Source organism: Rattus norvegicus, chromosome 7, assembly GCF_021556685.1.
Source record: "Rattus norvegicus strain SHRSP/BbbUtx chromosome 7, alternate assembly SHRSP_T2T, whole genome shotgun sequence".
NCBI lineage: Eukaryota > Metazoa > Chordata > Mammalia > Rodentia > Muridae > Rattus > Rattus norvegicus.
This window is the reverse complement of record NC_141540.1, coordinates 43,908,836-43,915,747: the sequence shown is the minus strand read 5'-3', so window position 1 is coordinate 43,915,747 and position 6,912 is coordinate 43,908,836. Positions and strand designations below refer to the sequence as shown.

At 42.1% G+C, this 6,912-nt stretch overlaps 1 pseudogene; it reads right to left on the bottom strand.

Annotated features, from left to right (window-relative positions):
- Window positions 1-1,125: 1,125 nt before the first annotated feature.
- Window positions 1,126-2,981, bottom strand: Eef1a1-ps3 (eukaryotic translation elongation factor 1 alpha 1, pseudogene 3; annotated as a pseudogene).
- Between the last annotated feature and the right edge of the window lie 3,931 nt (window positions 2,982-6,912).

Below are 6,912 nucleotides of genomic sequence, written 5' to 3'. Positions count from 1 at the left end.
AGGAGGGGAGAGGAAGTAAGGGAGACTGCATGACATATGTCTGAGGTTTTTAGGCTCTTCTGTAGTGGTACTACAGGACCTATTTTTAGGATTCTTGTAAAGGCTAAACGAGGAAATGTTCATAGCAGAGCCCATACTATACTTCAAATAATTATTTGCTAATATTTATCTCTTAGTTATTAACTACATACATATTGAGAATTGATTTTGCTGTAATTTTTAAAAGCCTACAAAATAGACCCTATTACATAGCCCTGAAAGCAATTTGAGATTTAAAGAGTTCAAGACTGTTTCCAGCTCTGTTTGTACTATTTGTATGCCAGAACTCCCTGGACGAAACAGAAATAATAGAATGTGTGCACGGTTATGAGACTTACAAGATTGGCTTATAAGGGTCAGAGGCTACCTCGTCCCCTAATGTTTCATTGATGGCTGCTCTTAGTTGTCACCTTGATTGGAGTAAAAGATGTCTAGAGCTGATAAAACACATCTGTGTGCCTTGGAGGACATTTTCAGAGAAGATTGACAGGTGAGTCAGAGCCGTGGAGGATGGGGAGTACCCATTTCCCGGGTGAATAGCCTTTCCCCACAAGCAGCCAGCATGCAAAACAAATGCGAGAGCACATCACTGTGTGCTTCTGGCAAGTGCTTCTTTCTGAGTGTGTCTCTTGCCTCTGCTGAGATCCTCTGCTGACACTCCAGTCTCTTCTGCCTAGCAACACGAATTCCATGCCAGTAACCTTGTAGACTATCAGTGCTGGGCTGAGAATGTGGAGTTTCCTGGACTAGGCAATTTCTGGTTTCTCTGCTGCTCCAAATACAGAAAAACATTGTTGGATTCCCAAGTCCTACCATGGAAGCCACTCTAAATTCCCTCTTTTTTTTTTTTCTCATTAAACTTGATTTAATGGGTCTCAAAATTCTATGACAGATTTTTGTTTCCATTAAAAAGTACTGATTTTGAAAACTAATAACTTAAAACTGACACACACACACACACACACACACACACACACACACACACACACAAATGGTCCACAAAACATTCTTTTGTGCTGAAAGTTTTACAATGCATTGTTATCATTAACCAGTCTTTTACTATTAAACTTAAATGGCCAACTGAGACAAACAGTTCTGAAACCGTTCTTCCCCCCATGGATTAAGACTGGGGTGGCAGGTGTTAGGGATAATATTCATTTATATTCATTTAGCCTTCTGAGCTTTCTGGGCAGACTTGGTGACTTTGCCAGCTCCTGCAGCCTTCTTGTCCACAGCTTTGATGACACCAACAGCACTGTCTGCCTCATGTCACGAACAACCAAACAACCAAGTAGAGGATAGTCAGAGACGCTCTCAGCACACATGGGTTTGCCAGGGACCATATGGCAGCATCGCCAGACTTCAAAAATTTGGGGCCAGCTTCCAGCTTCTTACCAGAAGGACGATCGATCTTCTCTCTAAGCTCAGCAAACTTGCATGCTATGCAGGCCATGTGACAATCCAGAACAGGGGCACAGCCAGCACTAATTTGGCCTGGATGGTTCAGGATAATCACCTGAGCAGTGAAGCCAGCTGCTTCCATTGGTGCGTCATTTTTGCTGTCACCAGCTACATTGCTACGTCTAACGCCTTTGACTGACACATTCTTTACATTGAAGCCCACATCGTCCCCAGGAAGAGCTTCACTCCCATGGTGCATTTCAACAGACTTGACTTCAGTTGTTACATTGACTGGAGCAAAGGTAACCACCATGCCAGGTTTGAGAACAAGAGTTTCCACTCTGCCCACAGGGACAGTGCCAATGCCTAAATAGGAAATGTTTTGTATAAATAGAGGTCTTATAATACATGAGACATAATTAGTTAAGGCTTACACTTCAAAGAAATTCACTTCAACATTCTACTTAATGTTCTACTTACCCCAGTTTTATAGACATCCTGGAGGGGCAGTCGCAGAGGCTGGTCAGTTGGAAGAGTTGGTGGCAGGATACAGTCCAAAGCTTCCAGCAGCATGATGCCACTAGAACTGCCATCTTTGTGGATGACTTTCCACCCCTTAAACCATGACATATTAGCACTTGGCTCCAGCATGTTGTCACCATTTCAACCAGAAATTGGTACAAATGCTACTGTGTCAGAGTTGTAACCAATTTTCTTAATGTAGATGACGACTTTCTTAACGATTTCCTCGTATCCCTTCTGACCGTATGGTGACTCAGTGGAATCCATTTTGTTGACACCATCCATTAGCTGTTTCACACCCAGGATGTAAGCCAGAAGAGCATGCTCATAGGTCTGCCCGTTCTTGGAGATACCAGCTTCAAATTCATCAACACCAGCAGCCACAATAAGGACAACCCAGTCAGCCTGAGAGGTGCCTGTAATCATATTTTTGATGAAGTCTCTGTGTCCTGGAGCATCACTGATAGTCACATAGTATTTGCTGGTCTCAAATTTCCACAGGGAGCTGTCAGTAGTGACACCACACTCACGCTCAGCTTTCACTTTCTCCAAGACCCAGACACACTTGAAGGAGACTTTTCCCATCTCAGCAACCTCCTTTTCAAACTTTTCGATGGTTTTTTTTGTTGATTCCACCACATTTGTAGATCAGGTGGCCAGTTGTGGTGGACTTGCCAGGATCTATGTGTACAATTATTACAATGTTGATGTCTTTTCCTTTCCCATTTTTGCTTTGAATTAGCAGTGGCTTTCACAACACCTGCATTTTGACAGCAAACCCCTTGCAAAAAAGCTAAATTCCCTTTTATAAAATACACGAATATACAAACATAGACGCAAACACACAACACACACACACATATATACATATATATCACACACATCTAGACATATAACATATATACACACACATATATAGTTATCATACACATATATACATATAAATATATACACAAATAACACACACATTCTATTTGTTCTGTTCCTCCACAATATGGCTTCTTAAACTTTTTCCACATGTATCTCATCTTGCCTAAAAATATTTTACACAACTTCAGGTGTATAGGTATATGGAATAGGTATTTAAATCAAATATGGGCTGATAAGAAATTTACTTTGAAGCATATACATATATACTTGCCATGTATTAAAGAGAAAAGCAAATTCACATGTCAGTGAGATGGATAAACTTATTTTTGTATAAAGAATTAAATCTTGGGCTGGAGAGATGGCTCAGTGGTTAAGAGCACCGACTGCTCTTCCAAAGGTCCTGAGTTCAAATCCCAGCAACCACATGGTGGCTAACAACCATCTGTAATGAGATCTGATGCCCTCTTCTGGTATGTCTGAAGACAGCTACAGTGTACTCATATATAATAAATGAATAAATAAAATATTTTTTAAAAAAAAGAATTAAATCTTAGGTGAATATTTGCTGACTGAAAATTTAAGTTTATAATCAAGACTGCTAAGAAAGCTGCTTCACACACACACACACACACACACACACACACAGAGTACATGAGGGAAGAAGTATGTTTAGAGCTGTTTGAAACATTGTTGAGATTTCTGTTCTAATCCTAAACCATAGCTTACTTAGTGACTTTTTCTTTTTATTGAGCTCAAGTCAGCAACTCAGACAGCAAATTTTTAAATTTAGGATTCGAATGCAATGTAAATATGTATAATTCGATGCTTATATGCTAAAGAATGGTGGCAGAAGAATGCTAAGTCTTTGTTTTATGTAAATAAATGATTATATTTCAAAAACAGCAGAGAACTTTGTATGCACAATAAAATCCCAGAAATTCGTGACACAGTAGACTGGACCCTGAGCCACTGTATCTCAGGCAGCATTTATTACACTGTATAGCATGATGCCACATGTGTGCAATATAAAGTACACACACTGTACATTCAGAACTAAGACTACAATGACGCCATGTAACACAGGTGTCTTAGTTAGGGTCTTATTGCTGTGAACAGACACCATGACCAATGTAAGTCTTATAAAGGGCAACATTTAATTGGGGCTGGCTTACAGGTTCAGAGGTTTGGTCCATTGTCATCAAGGCAAGAGTATGGCAGCATCCAGGCAGGCATGGTGCAGGAGGAGCTGAGTTCTACGTCTTCTCCCGAAGGAAGCCAGGAACAGAGTATGCATTCTCAGGAGGGTCTCCAAGCCCACCCCCACAGTGACACACTTCCTCCAATAAGGCCACATCTCCTAATAGTGCCACTCTCTGGGCCAAGCATATGCTAACCGTCACAAAAGGCAAGTACTAAAGATTCATTACCTGTTTGATTTTGAATGAAATTTTGGCTGCTGTACATTCAGAAGACTTTTACCACTGCCAATTTTTTTATGACTCCTCCTGGCACACTCAGAGTTACATGAGCCCATACGGAATGCCAACCCACAGTTGAAGAAGCTAGGCTCTGGAGAACCATGTACATTCCAATGGCCATCTACAGGAAGCTAGGTAAACCAGTAGCTGTTCAGCCCAAGAAGTTGAGAGCCTCAGAACAAAGGGACCAAATGATGCAAACCTATCTGAAGTTGAAGACCTAGCTCTCCAGACAGTTGATGGTGTGAGCCCTTATTCATTGCCTGGGGAAGACGGCGTGTGGGATCTGTGGATTATAGATAGCAGCAGAAACAGAAAACACATCTGCTCAAGAGGAATCAAGCTTGTATGTTTTGCTACCTCCCTCTTCTTCTGAAGTTTAGTTACATCGGTGCCCCCACCTTATTGGACATCACTTTCCACTCTACATTCCCAACAAGCCCAAGTCTCTGAAAACACTCTCACCGACACAGCCAAAATTGTGCTTTACCAATTCCCTAGGCATCTCTCATGGTAGTCAAGCTGGCCCAGGATTGGCCAGCTCGCTGTTCCTGTGAATGCCAATAGCTATTCCTCTGGAGCTGAAGCAAGTGGGAAAGGTTTCAGACAGGATGTAGGAGCAGATTTTCCTATTTGTAGAAGAGAGTTCTATTGTCTTCTTACCTTTAGTCCCCCTTATTTTATCATCATTATCCAAAATGATAAGTCTCAAGAATTACCCGGCCCAAAGATACTCCTGTAGCCCTGAATCCTTCCCAATTAAAAGCAATTATGGAATATGAGTATAATTCTACAATATATCCTTTAAAAGGAAAACATACATTATTCCTTATTTCTTTTTGTGGTGGCTTGGATATGCTTGGCTCAGGAAGAGGAGTTATTAGGAGGTGTGGCCTTGTTGGAATAGGTGTTGGAATAGGTGTGAAATGTTAACGAGCCCCAGAAAGACCACCAAAGAACCAATTCCAATGCAATCACATTAGGGTCTCTTCGTTTAAGCTGGAGCTTGGGCTCCCCCACCAACCCTGACACAGGAGGAAGGTGGAACAGCCTTGAACCCTCAGCAGGACAGGGAACAAGTGAGGGGTGCCCAGCCTGGCAAGTATCTAATAGAATGACTATTGTAAGCCGACAAGTGGGTGCTCTGAAACAAGACCATATATAATCAAAAACAGTCTGAAAATACATCTGAAACAATCAATTTGATTAACTATTGCTAGGAAGTAGCTAAGCAATAGTAACTCTGGCCAAGGACAAGCCATGGGGTCCTTCCTGGTACTTGGGTATAGCTTGGATTTAGCTGTAGGTGAAGATCTCAGTGCCCCCCCTTTTTAAGATGGAGGCCAATCCCAAGATGGAGTAGGTTTGGCTTCTCAAAAGGAAGTAGTCATTGTGGGGGTAAGCAATGAGATTCTCCTCCTAACCAGGCGGGAGTTGGTCTGCTCCTGTTGGCCTTCAGAACAAGATGTAGAACTCTCAGCTCCTCCAGTACCATGCACGTCTGCCTTCCTGGACTCTGCCATCCTTTCTTTTATGGTTACAATGGACTGAACCTCTGAACCTGTAAGGTAGCCTTAATTTAATGTTGTCCTTTATAAGAGTTGCCTTGACCATAGTGTCTCTTCAGAGCAATGGAAACCCTAACTATGACACTTTTATTCAGCCAGATCCTTGGAATAGAAAAGTGATGTCTGCAACACCAAGTGGAGACACAGCAATGGAAGGCACATCCACGAAACAGTACAGGAAAAGGTTAGAGGCATCTGCGTCCCAAATACAAGGAGCAGAGGCCCACCGTATCAGCTCTGACTTGCTAACTGCTGGGCTTTCCACGGAGGCAGAAAGAACACTCCTAATTTAAGAAACTGTGAGTCCTATCCCTTCTAAAGTGTAGCACTAGCATCTAAGTGAGGTGTCAAGAAGCAAGCATACACATCCAGCAGGCCAGCAATCTGGAGCCCCGTGTTATATACTAGAACATGTATACTCGGGGCTGGGGATTTAGCTCAGTGGTAGAGCGCTTACCTAGGAAGCGCAAGGCCCTGGGTTCGGTCCCCAGCTCCGAAAAAAAGAACCAAAAAAAAAAAAAAAAAAAAAAAAAGAACATGTATACTCCCCACACCAACCCAATCTTTGTACCTAGGTCACATGTCATAACAATCGAGTAGATTGGTTCTTATCCTTCTTCGTCAAGACTTGTGAAAGAGTAGCTGCTTGTGTATCTACTCATTTTCAGAGATGACACTGGACACAATCTGCTCAGGGTTGCAGCCCACATTCTTGGAGCAGGATATTACATCTGGAGACTTTCAAGGATGAAAAACTGCTCATTTTCCTTTGCTCTTGCACCGAGCTCTTTATAAAAAGAATTCATAAGCTTAGCGAGAGAGAAATCCCACTTCTACCTTCTGTCTTATGATTTACATGCAGAATAGACTCGGGTAAAATCATTTCTGCAAGATGATCCTATCCAAGTCTATTGTCTGCACAGCAGAAGGGTAATTTTGAGGGTTGAACTGTTCCCGTCCTCATTCATGACCATACCTGTGATAAATAACATTGATTGTCAATGTAAAAGGATCTAGAATGCTCGGGGCTTGTG